The sequence below is a fragment of the Diceros bicornis genome, chromosome 25 (assembly GCF_020826845.1).
Source record: "Diceros bicornis minor isolate mBicDic1 chromosome 25, mDicBic1.mat.cur, whole genome shotgun sequence".
NCBI classification, from domain to species: domain Eukaryota; kingdom Metazoa; phylum Chordata; class Mammalia; order Perissodactyla; family Rhinocerotidae; genus Diceros; species Diceros bicornis.
The window spans coordinates 39658799-39672857 of NC_080764.1; positions in this window are offsets into that span (position 1 = coordinate 39658799).

The window sequence follows — 14059 nt, forward strand, 5'->3', positions numbered from 1 at the left end:
TCCTCTTTAGTTCTTAACTAAGCAGGTGTTCACCTCAGATAAAAAGCAACCCAGTTAAAAAGAAATACCTAATCATTCAGTCCACAGACACCCTCCCCCCCAAAATTGCAAAGCTTTTAACCTTGTTCGTTTTTCTCTGCAATCTGACTTACGTGTTCTATCCTCGGGGTTGTGGTATTAATTTTTTCCCCCAAATCTAAGTTTAAAGTAGAATTTCGAAGGCTTGCTTGTTACAATAAAAATGCCAAAGCGGAAAGATCGCTCCCGGCTACCTGTGCAAGGCCCCGCTCAGGTTCGGTCGTGTGTCACAGCGTTTGCGCCGGGAGAGGCGGGAGAGCAGGGCCACGGCAGCACCGTGTTAGCAGAAGTCCAAAGATGCCAACTTTGGCTGGAGAGAGGACAGAGTTTAAAGGTAAGCGCTGAGGTTGTAAGAATGGTTAGACTGGAGGGGAAAGGAGGAAAGAGCAGAGACCTGGAAGTCAAAGCGCAGGGGTGCACAGCGGAGGGGCTGCGGGTACCGGGCGCCCCCGCAACCCGCCCTGACCCGACCCGGACCCGGACCCCGGCCGCGCCGCCCGCGCCTTGCAAGTTGCGCGCGCCGGGTGCGGCGCGGGGAGGGACCCGGGAGGAGCAGGGGCAGCGCGGGGGCCGCGATCGAGCCCACCTCGCCGCCTGCTCCGTGCGGGGTCTTCCCGGCTCCCGTCAGCGAGCCCTCGCCCGCCTCCAGCTCTTCCCGCCGCTGCTCTGGCGGGCTTCGTTCCCGCCAGCGGTGCCCTCTCCCTCGGTTGAGTTAATTAAGTGAAGGTCTCCATGGAAACCGCAAGCGGCTGGAAGGGAGGAGTGGGAGGCGAGTCCCAAAACACTGCTATGTGGAGGAGAATTACCCTGTACGTGGAAGATGGGAGGAAAGGGTCGGGCGACGAAGGAGAACGCGAGTGGGAAACATTGGCATCTCATGAAAAAGAAATAGTGGCTGTGAATAGCCCCGGTTGGGCACAGTTTCGAGTCAAATTCATCCACAAGGCTCTGTATGAAGCCACATTCTTTCACTGTTAACATGTTGTGTGGTGTGTTTGTTTGTTTTCTGCAACATTTCACGGTATTGAGGGAACACTTCTTCCCTCCTGAGATCTTCTCAGTTAGCTTACCTGACATCACCCTCACCTGGTTCGTGCATCTTCTTAGTCCGCATCATCCTCTAACATTTCCAGCTTAAAAATTGACTTGACCCATGGCGCCTTCCTTGAGTTTGGGTTATTTTATTCATTCTTGTGATTTCAATCATATTCAAGACTCCCAATCACTCCGTCTTGGATCTCATTTCTTGCCAGGGCTTCAAAACACTATTTACAGCTCCACATTGGCCATCTCCATCTGGATGTCCCCAACTCAAAACCATCTTTCCAAAACTAATTCGTGATCTTCCCTCTTCTCCTAGCCCTTCCTGAGCAGAGGGTGGTTCACTCAGCCAACCAAACAAAAAAAGTCACCAACTCTGCATCCTCAGATCCTTCCCCTCACTACCCAAAGCTAATCTGTCCTCAAAAATCCCTTTGATTTTACTTCTAAAACATCTCTTAGGGTGAGTACTTCCTCTATTCTCACAGTCACTGCTTAATTGAAAACTTTAATTATCTGTCTCTGGAGAGTATGTGCCATGTTTAAGAGTTGGAACCTCAGTTCAGATCCTGTGGCTCCATTTACTAGCTGAGCATTTCTGAAAAGTCAATTGTGGTCAAGATTAAGCTTGTAGAGTGCTTAATAGAGTATAAATACTTAAGAGTGACAACTAGTATTGCTCACTGCAGTTACTGCCATACTTGGACTATGTCTCCTTGTTTGATATCCTCAGTCTCTCCTACACACTGCTAGCTAGTGTGATCTTTCTGAAATACATGCATGATCATGCCGGGGGACTTACTGAACAGCCTATTCTGACTCTTGGTTGCTTACAATGTACCTCTGGCCAAATTCACTTTCCAACTTTACCTCTCTCTTCTCCTCCTTGGCAGCCTAACTTACACCCTCAATGAAGTAACAGGCCGTAAACATTTGCACCTCTGTTTTCATATAGAACTTTGTTTATAGCGTGGCACAAAAATTTACTTTTTGTGTATTTATATCCTCAGCCAAATTAGGAACTCCATGGCAGCATGGACTGTGTCTTAATTCAAGCACAGTTAGAGATGTGAACTATATTTATGTTGTTTTAATTCCTAAGGATCCTACATATCTTTAGCTTTTAAAAGTGGGAAGTGTCAAGGCAATATATCACAAAACGATTTCATTGCCAAAGAATTAGCTTTTAGGCTTTGAGAAATATGATAAAATTAAAAATCTGTCAAATATGTTAACTTATTGAGGTAATTACTTCACAATATATACACATATCAAAGTATTATGTTGTACACCTTAAACTTATGCAATGTTATATGTCAATTATATCTCAATAAAAGTGGGAAAAAATCAGGCAACTGGTCACTAAATAAATAAGTAAATAGAATAAAATAAAAATCCATCAAGTGAATTGAATAAAGTGAATATATTTTAATATGGCTTTTTGTCATACATTTGCTTTGCAAACAATGGCATTTTATTTTATTTTTTTTTCCCATTTACTTTTTATTTTTGTTTATTGCAGTAACATTGGTTTATAACATTGTAAAAATTTCAGGTGTACATCATTGTACTTCTATTTCTGCATGGACTATATCATGTTCACCACCAACATACTAATTACAACCCATCACCACACACATGTACCGAATTATCCCTTTCACCCTCCTCCCTCCCCCCTTCCCCTCTGGTAACCACCAATCCAATCTCTGTCCCTATGTGTTTGTTTATTGTTGTTATTATCTACTACTTAATGAAGGAAATCATACGGTATTTGACCTTCTCCCTCTGACTTATTTCACTTTGCATTATACCCTCAATGTCCATCCATGTTGTCACAAATGGCTGGATTTCGTCGTTTCTTATGGCTGAGTAGTATTCCATTGTGTATATATACCACAGCTTCTTTATCCATTCGTCCCTTGATGGGCACTTAGGTTGCTTCCAAGTCTTGGCTATCGTGAATAAGGCTGCAATGAACACAGGGGTGCATGTACCTTTGCAAATTGGTGTTTTCAAGTTCTTTGGATAAATACCCAACAGTGGAATAGCTGGATCATATGGTAGTTCTATCGTTGATTTTTTGAGGAATCTCCATACTGTTTTCCATAGTGGCTGCACCAGTTTGCACTCCCACCAGCAGTGTATGAGAGTTCCCTTCTCTCCACATCCTCTCCAACACATGTTGTTTCCTGTCTTGTTAATTATAGCCATTCTGACGGGCGTGAGGTGATATCTCATTGTAGTTTTGATTTGCATTTCCCTGATAGTTAGTGATTTTGAACATCTTTTCATGTGTCTGTTGGCCATCTGTATATCTTCTTTGGAGAAATGTCTGTTCAGGTCTTTTGCCCATTTTTTAATTGGGTTGGTAGTTTTTTTGTTGTTGAGATGGATGAGTTCTTTATATATTTTGGAGATTAAGCCCTTATCAGATGTATGGTTTGCAAATATCTTCTCCCAATTGTTAGGTTGTCTTTTTGTTTTGTTGATGGTTTCCTTTGCTGTGCAGAAGCTTTTTAGTTTGATGTAGTCCCATTTGTTTATTTTTTCTATTGTTTCTCTTGCCCGGTCAGATGTGGTGTTTGAAAAGATGTTGCTAAGACCGATGTCAAAGAGCGTACTGCCTCTGTTTTCTTCTAGAACTTTCACAGTTTCAGGTCTTACATTCAAGTCTTTAATCCATTTGGAGTTAATTTTTGTGTATGGTGTAAGGTAAGGGTCTACTTTCATTTTTTTGCATATGGCTATCCAGTTTTCCCAACACCATTTGTTGAAGAGACTTTCTTTTCCCCATTGTATGTTCTTGGCTCCTTTGTCAAAGATTAGCTGTCCATAGATGTGTGGGTTTATTTCTGGGCTTTCGATTCTATTCCATTGATCTGTGTGTCTGTTTTTGTGCCAGTACCATGCTGTTTTGGTTACTATAGCTTTGTAGTATATTTTGAAATCAGGGACTGTGATACCTCCAGCTTTGTTCTTTTTTCTCAGGATTCCTTTAGCTATTCGGGGTCTTTTGTTGTTCCATATAAATTTTAGCATTCTTTGTTCTATTTCTGTGAAAAATGTTGTTGGAACTTTGATAGGGATTGCATTGAATCTATAGATGGCTTTAGGAAGTATGGACATCTTAACTATGTTAATTCTTCCAATCCAAGAGCACGGAATATCTTTCCATTTCTTTGTGTCTTCTTCAATTTCTTTCAGAAATGTTTTATAGTTTTCGGTGTACAGATCTTTCACCTCTTTGGTTAAGTTTATTCCTAGGTATTTTATTCTTTTTGTTGCAATTGTAAATGGGATGGTATTCTTAATTTCTCTTTCTGCTACTTCGTTGTTAGTGTACAGAAATGCAACTGATTTTTGTATGTTGATTTTGTATCCTGCAACTTTACCATATTCGTTTATTACTTCTAAAAGTTTTCTGGTGGATTCTTTAGGGTTTTCTATATATAAAATCATGTCATCTGCAAATAGTGACAGTTTCACTTCTTCCTTTCCAATTTGGATCCCTTTTATTTCTTTCTCTTGCCTGATTGCTCTGGCTAGGACTTTCAGTACTATGTTAAATAGGAGTGGTGACAGTGGGCATCCTTGTCTGGTTCCTGTTCTTAGAGGGATAGCTTTCAGTTTTTCACCATTGAGGATGATATTAGCTGTGGGTTTCTCATATATGGTCTTTATTATGTTGAGGTACTTTCCTTCTATACCCATTTTATTCGGAGTTTTTATCATAAATGGATGCTGGATCTTGTCAAATGCTTTCTCTCCATCAAGTGAATTGAATAAAGTGAATATATTTTAATATGGCTTTTTGTCATACATTTGCTTTGCAAACAATGGCATTTTAAATAAGGAACCATCACAACACTACCATCTTCTGTAGTTTAAGTCCATCTCTCTATTAGGTCAATAAACTTGATAGCAAGTTTATCAATAGGGTTTCTCTCAAAAGCTCTCCTTCTAGAGATATCCTATGAAATAGTGTGGCCTGGCCTTGTTCCTGCTTTATGCTTTTATTTGGCCTAGGAACTTAGGTATAGAGAAATTAAGTGAACGATTCAAGAAAATTATGGGTCTTTTCTTTGAGAAAAGGGAAAGTGTAGATTTAGTACTATTTCAGGGCATTTATTCTTAAGGAAAATAATTTATTTTTCAGATGGAGAAACAGATGAAAGACATTTAGGCAATAGTGGAGATCATTAATATAACATGAATTATCTATTAGTAAATGTGTTGTTTGGGGTCTTATTTACATATCTGTTATGAAAGGAAATCCATGTCTTCACCAGAGGTTGGTTAGACGTATCTGCATAACCACATCCCAGGTAGAATTGTGACAAATATACAGTACAGGAAACACAGTACCCACCCCTTCCTCACCTTCAACTTCCAGTCATTTATTCATCAAAAATATGTGCCAAGCACAGAGCTAAGCACTGAGGATCTAGCAACAAATATGATTTGTCCTCCCCTTCACAGAGCTTAAATTCTAGTGAGGGAGCTGCTGAGTGTTGTATACTCTGATTCTGTGCACAGCCTTACTCCTCTTTGTTCCTGTGCTTACTACCTAAATCCGGGCCTTCTTTCCATCTCATCAAATCGTTTGGGTTCCTGGACCCAATTCCAACGTGTGAGGTGTTTGTGTGGGTTCCCCTTACACCACCACGCAATGCTCAGGACACCAGCTGGGTGTCCTACAATTCAATTCAGTTCTGACGCTGTCTACCCAGAGATAGCATCAGATTCCACAGTTTAGGGGCTCGGTCTTACAAGGTTGACCCCCGCCCCCTCAGATGGCAGTCGCAAGCCCAGATTGTTACCCCCTCCTTGAGTTTGATTAATTAATTAATTTGCTAGAGTGGCTCACAGAACTCAGGAAACAATTATTTACTCATTAGATTACCTGTTTATTATAAAAAGATATAACTTAGGAACAGCCAGATGGAAGGGATGCATAGGGCAAAATATGTGGGAAGAGGTGCAGAGCTTAGAAGCCCTCTCAGAGCGCACCATTCTCCCCAAATCTCCATGTGTTCACCAACCCGGAAACTCTCTGAACTGTCCTTTTAGGTTTTTGTGGAGCTTTCACTATATAGGCATGGTTGATTAAATCATTGGCCATTGGCAGTCGATTCAACCTCCAGCCCCTCTCCTCTCCTGGGAGGTCTAGGGTGAGACTGAAAGTTCCAACTCTCTAATCACATGATTCGTTCTTCTGGCAACCAGCTACATTCTTAGGTGGGGTCCAAAAGTCACCTCATTAACGTTAACAAAAGACACCTTTATGGCTGTCATCAGTTAGGAAATTCCAAGTGTTTAAGAGCTCTATGCCAGAAAGGAGGATGAGGACCAGATATAAATTTCTTATTATAAATCACAATGTCACATCTAGATACCTAACATTCCTTCATCCTTCGTATTAGATTGATCTAAAACAGGTCTTCTTATCTCTAGTTTTTCCTCTACTTTAATCCATTTTCAACTGTTTTCAGATTAATCTTCCTAAAGGTCAGTTTGGATAACGTTACTTTCCTATTCACAGTGTGTTCAATGGCTCCTCAGCCCCCCTAATTCCTCACTCTGCACATTGAAGTCTTCCAGAAACATGTTCAGTTCACTTCATACATTTTCAGTCCACTCTGTTATTCCCCTTAATAGTTCCCTTCTATTTTACCTTCTTCATGGAATTTTCCCCAGTTACACCTAACAAGAGTCGTGTCCCCCTCCTCTGTGCCTCTGTGGCACTTAGTGCTTCTATTGGATGGCTCCTTGAATTCCATTTTTCACAGAATTATGTGTGGATATCTTAGTATGTCTACCAGACTATCATCTCCCTGAAAGTAAGGCTTATGTCCTGTTGATCTTCATATTACCCATGGAGCCAATCGTGATACCTTACATAGTAGGCACTCAACAAAAATTTTTTGAGTAAATACTTGTTGAAGGAAGATTATAAAACTCTGCCATCCTCCTTTACCAGGTGACACTTGGGACTTATCACATTTTAAAAAATTACAAATGTTTTAGGAAACAGCAAATATAAATTTTAACGTGAGTCATGTCACTCTGGAAAAACTCATGCATGATTTACAAGATTACTGTAAACTTCTGGTTTTGCCTTGAACTCTGAGAGTCTTTTTCAGAGGTTTTGCAATGTACATGAGAATCTTTCTTTCTTAAGGTTCTTAAAAACAAGATGAGAGGCCCACAATGGAGTCATTTATGCTAAGTCCCACATCGTCAAACTGAGACTTGACTTAATTACAGTTTCGACTCTCTCAGAAATGGAATCTTAAAGCAGTCAATCAGGAATCGCCTAACACCACTAGTTAGGTCATCTGCCTGAGGGACCCCTGCCATCCCCTCCGGGAAAGTAACCTTGCAGTAACCAACCCACTTTTTTGCCACGTAGAGCTTCCTGGTTCCCTCTCCCTTCTGCCTGTAAAAGTCTTTATTTTGTACAGCTCCTCAGAGCTCCTTTCTATCTGCTAGATTGAATGCTGCCCTATTTATGAATCGTTGAATAAAGCCAATAAGATCTTTAAAATTTACTCAGTTAGGGGCCTGCCCGGTGGCACAGGCGGTTAAGTGTGCGAGCTCTGCTGCGGCAGCCCGGGGTTCACCGGTTCAGATCCCGGGTGCGCACCAATGCACTGCTTGGCAGGCCATGCTGTTGTGGCGTCCCATATAAAGTGGAGGAAGATGGGCACGGATGTTAGCCCAGGGCCAGTCTTCCTCAGCAAAAAAAAAAAAAAAAAAAGAGGAGGATTAGCAGATGTTAGCACAGGGCTGATCTCCTCACCAAAAAAAAAAGAATGTACTCAGTTAAATTTTGTTTTTTAACAATGTGTTACCCTTTAGAGTAGCCAAGATCTATGACATTCCAGAGTGCAGAAAAGTGTACTGTTTTAAGGTTAAAATGGAACAGCGTTTAAAAATTAAAGACCAACATAAAAACATTCTTCCTAAAATCTTATAACCTGGAAAAATTAGTGGTACTATTTTTTGTCTTTCCTTGTTTCACGTTTCCTGTTCTTACAGGTCTTTTTTAATGTCCTCTTTAAAAGAATATATTTTACTCAAACTTTTCTCACAAAAACAACATTTTCGTAAGCTGATAGGTAATCAAAGTGAGCCAGATTTCTGTCATTATTTAATGGAAAGCCATTGTTGCTATGGAATTCCTAAGCTTTGTTTTGCTGGCATGAGTTATGAGAGAAAGAAAATAAAAGGTGGATTAGCAGGATTTTTTTGATCCGTATTTGGTTTTTTAAATGTGATGCCAAAAGATTGTTCTTTTAGTTCTGTAACTAGGATTGAACTTTTCTACAATATAAAATTTCCTAAAAATTTGAGATATTATCTTTTTAGCATATTCATTTATACAATATGAGAAGTAGTTATTGTAACAAATCTTTATGAAAAGACTTTATCAGCCAAATTAGTCCAAATTTATGTACTTTGAGTGAAAATGGTATATTTAATAAAGTGTTATTGGCTGTGCTTCAGAATCCAAGATTAAAATTTTGATTTATCTATGTCCATTGGTGTGGACTAAAATACAAATGTCATGTTGTGACTTGGAACTAAACAAAAATGATCTTCATCTCTGGGATAGGGGTGGTTGTGAAGTAATTCAGACGTGCTGGTCCATTAAGTTTATGGCTTTCCTGATAGATTTGTTAACAAGTATGCTAAGACAGGTGGGAATTTATTTCTGAATCAGATTATAAGCACATTTCACATATTTAATGAATTCAGTTCAGTAAACTTTTACTGAGAAACTTTGATGAAGAAAATATCTTAGATGGAGGGACAGGAAAGAAGAGACAGAGCAAAACCCTGACTTACTGCAAGGGCTTTATATCCAGAGGGAAGGTCCATTATCCTTACACCTTGAAAAATTAGAGAAAAAATTAAAGACCAGCAGGAAAACATCCTTCCTGAAATCTTCTAACCTGGATAAATTAGTAGCACTGTTTTTGCCTGTCTTTACCAGACAGTAGAGGATGGCAAAGCTCTGGGAGCCCATAGGGATGGCCATGGATCCTAGCTGGTCCAAGCATAATACTCTAACCCTCACCGTAGGCAGAATTATAGGATGACACTAAGATTCCCACTCCCTGGGATTCACACCAGTGTAATCCCCTCCCCTGAGGGTTGGTGGGACCTGTGAAAATGATAGTCACTTCCACGATTATCTTACATTATATAAGACTTTATCGTAGCAGAACAAAAGAGGGATGTTCCTGCTGGCTTTCAAGAAACTGCCATGATGTGAGGGCCACATGGTTAGAACATGAGCGTTGCCTCCAGGAGCTGAGGGTGTGCCCCAGCCCACAGCCAGCAAGAAAACGGGGATCTCAGTCCCACAGTCACAAGGAACTTAATTCTGCCAACAACCTGAATGAGCCTGAAAGAAGAGGACCCCAAACCTCAAATGAGATCACAGTCCCAACCAACAACTTAATTTCAGGCTGGTGAGATCCTGAGCAGAGGGCCCAGCTAACCGCTCTCCAAACTCCCAACCCGCAGACACACAGTATACGCATGCTATTTTAGCCACAATCAAGCTGCTGAGTATGGTCATGTTTTCCACGATAAATATAAGCAGTGTTCCTTTTCAATATTTCCTAATTCTCAAGTGAAGAGAAACAATTAAGTTGGCAAATTTTAAAAGGCCAGTGAGTGTTTCTCTTTTAAACACAAACAAACATCATTCTCTTAAAATATGGGCCACAAATTCCACGTGAATCTCAGTACGGCCTCCTTTACCTAAGCTAACCAGTTTTCTATTTTTCTCTTCTCTTAAATGGTACACTTGTTTGAGGTTGATATTATTCAAATGGCTGATCCTAAAGAAAAAATACAAAGAATGAGTAGAATTGTTTGTTCATTGCTTAAGTAATAAAATTTATACTTGGGGGTAATTTTGATTTTTTAATCCATCTGCCAAAATTGTTTCTCTAAGGACCTTATTCTCTCTTTAAAACAAAACAGAAAAAAAATCCTAGTTTTTTTCAGATTTCAAAAGAAACTCTTGCTTATTGAAGAGCATTTGGAAAATGTTTGCAAGTACGAAGAAGATAAATTCACCCATAATCCCATCAGCCCAAGATAGCCAGTGTTGAACATGTTCACGTGTTTCTTCCCAAGAAAGAATCACTATATCTTCCCAAGGTATAGTCTGTGCAATGCATAGATATCTTTTTTAGCAAGATTGGAATAATCTAGTTTTATGTCTTGCTTTGTTTCACAAAACATTTTTCATCAGTAAAGAATCTTTGAAAATATGGTTTTGTATTACGCATAATTATCCGTTATAAATGTCACATAATTTATATAACAATAACCATACTGTAGAACTGTAGAAAATTTAAGTTGTTTCCAATTATTTGGTACCATAAAAAATGTTTAAATGGGTCTTCAAGTTTAAAATGGTGTATCACCAACCTCTCTAATGTATCCCTGACTAATGTTTCTCTAAACATTGAAAAAACAGAAAAATATAAAAACAAAACAAAAAAATTCACAAACTAAAATTGTTTAACAGAACAAAACTGATTTCTGAAGAAAATCTGTTATTTATAATAGATAAAAAGTACTGGGAAAAGGGAAAGCAAATAGCTTATATCTCTTCCTTTTCCAATTCCTTAACTGGGAGTTTGGGATCTATATGTACCAGAAACTGGTCAGCAACCATATTACTACAAACTGCATCTTTCAAAAGTAGCTAATGTTTCTCTCATTCCAACTATCTCTCTGGTCTTTCCATATCTATTCAGAAATAGTAGCTCTAAGGAAACAACAGATTCTAGCGGCACGCAATTATATTTTATGAGCTTCATCAAGACAAACATTATAGATGAAGAAATAGAGAAAGCAAACAACAAAAACAGTAGCTGTGAACAAAGAAAGTTGTAGTTTTTCATGAATTTTGACAGTTTGGAATATCGGAGAAGCATGAAAGGATGTAAGAGGAGCTGTCACCTCTGGATAGTTGAGAAATATCAGGAAATGCCAGCTAGAATACGAGAAGTGAAACAGGAATTGACTCTATCATCCTGCCCTGTAACTGAAGATCTGAGAATAAAAATCTCACCACTCCTCAAGTGGTGACAGAGTATAACCAAGGGCAACCCATATAATCCAATCATTAATAAACAGCAAAAAGTGATGTGAAAATAAGCCATGGGACCTATGAAAAAAATACTCCAAAGCAAAGAGAATATCATCCTAAAAAATGAGACGAATAACAGACTAGTTAGTGCCAGCACCCTGTAGCAAAATTCAGGAAAAAATATTAGGCAAGTTTTTTGTTTTCCCTAAAATATGCAAAAGGAAATGATTTCTATAAAACTGTAGAAAAATACTGAGATAAAGAACAGTGTGGTATAAATAGAAAATAGTCTGAGATTTAAAAACAGGTGATATAAAAAGAGAATTAGATAAAAAATAAATGCAAGGAAACTAAAAATGCATTTGAGAAATTACAATCCACAATGATGGGAGTGGAGCATGTATAAATGACTAATATGGAAGAAAACCTTGAAAACCTCTACAATTATGCAGAGCAAAAAGACAGATGAGGAAATATGAGAGAAAATGTCTTAGGCATGAAAAAGAAACAACCTATACATAATTAATATTCCTGAATATAAAACTAGATTAACTAAAACGAAGCATATCAAATAAAAATATACTGGCAATAGAATAAATACCTCTTCCACATTTAGAAAAGGGTTGTGTGAAGATCGGAGAATTTCGAAACATCCAAAGGAATATCAATGAATAGAGAAGCATACCTATACACATCTTCACATTATTGAATTCAAAACTTGAAGGAAAATTTTAATAAGCAATCATGCAAAGAAAAAAGAAAAGAAATATATCTATAATGGAACCAAATATCAGCTAGAACCAGACTTGTCTTTTGCAACACTAAATGTTCAAATGCAGTGAAGCAATGTCTACAGTTTTGAAAGCAGGCCGTGACCTCAAATTTTTATGCTCAGCTAATATGTATCAAGTCCTTTTTACATGTTAAACACCCTACTAAGTGCTTTACAAGCATTAATTCCATTAGCCACACATACAAATCCTATGAGCACTTTGAAAAATATGAAATGCAAAATTGTTAAATTTCCTTAGAATCACACAGAAAAAGGTGGTATTAGGATTTGAATTGACACCTACTTGGTCTGAGAGCCTGCGACCTTAGCTATAATGCTACACTGTGAGTAAAACCTTGGAAAATATACCATCCATGCACCTTTCTAGAGAAAAATTACTTGAAGATTTAAATAAGCAACCAAAAAATATATCGAACATAAGAATTCGACAATGGAGACATTAGCACTGGCAGTAAGGATTATAATTAACTCACATATAGAACTATTAAATTGGGTTACAAAACTGAATTTATTTATAAGTGTGTGGGTTTATGTCCCTGCATATATAGCTTTTAATGGAAATTATAGACAGATATAATTTAATATAATGTTGAGGCGAAATAAATATGACTGAGAAGGCAGAAAACAAATTCTGTACTCTTTGGTAAATATAATTTTCTTTATTTATTATCCATCTCAAGGTTTCTATAATCCCTGTATTTTCTGATAATAGATAACATTTTTGATAATCTAATATAGAATTTTGACTTTAACCAGAACTTCAAGCTTTTTAGTAAGGATTAGTTAGTGAAAAAACTCTGAAAAGTTGTTTTCTTTTCCCCAAGAAAATGCAATGTGGAGGCAAGATTCCAAGCACTATACCCATTTATAAGACTTGATTAGAAAAAAATGAAGACTGGGAACAAGACGGTTGCTAATTTTTATTAGCAAAAATTGCCTACTCGTGGCAGATATATTAGGAAAAGGCATAATGTCTGGTGGAGGAGTTAGAAAATGGCTCTCCTTTCTTACCTCTGGAGTTATTAGAAACAGGCTCTGCCCTCTGGGAAGATGCTGTCCCAAAGATGGGTATTTGGCTTGGCAGAGTGCCTTTGTGCAAACAAAAGACATTCCTTCTTCTGGGCAGAAAAAGCCTCTTGTCAGCGTATATGACCTGCCTTGAGGAACCTCAGCCAGATTTCAGCACGCGCCTGCCCCTCAGACGGGTGCTTTTTTACAGGGACCAAACTGCGTGACCATTCACAGAGACCCAGTCTGAGAATATTAGCACAAATATGAATCCCAGTCCACTTGTTGGGTTACAGGTCCTCAGTCAGAGTCATATTTATTCTATATCATGAAATCTTCTGAATCTACATGTTGTAACCACAAATGTTCTCAATAGATTAATTTTAAGAAATTGTTGAGATATCTGGATTTCAATAGTGTTATTTTCTGTATGATGTGAACATTAATCTTGAAGCATTGCATGATAATTGATTGCTTAGAAAAAGCTCAGAAACCTTCTTTCAACTACTATTAAGGGCCTCTATTCTCCTTTTAGGCATCAGAGTCTGAAGATACCATGTCCGCCTCTTCTCTTTTTCAGCTTAATTGAATGGAATAAATCAGTAATTCAGATTCATCTCTTAAAACTAACATGAATGAGAAGCTTTGTTTTACTAATAATAACTTAATTTAAAAAGTAAAACCAAAAATCCCAGGTTATATTAATCATAATATCCTTAAAGGTGGAAACAGGTGAGTTAAAGTCTGCAAAATTATATGTCCTTACAGGACACACTGTAAAATTACCACTAAGAAAATGGACAAAGGAAAATAGACAAAAGAAACACAATAAGCATATGACAAGGTTTGAATTCAGTGGCACACTCAGACATATATGCTAATACGTGAGCTGATATTTTCTTCTTATTATATCAACAAGGACTTTCATCTGTAACTAACTAATGTTGATGATGATAAAGGACAAAAGAAACCAACTTTTATATAATTCTCTCTCGTGGGAGGAAAAATTTGATTCAGCA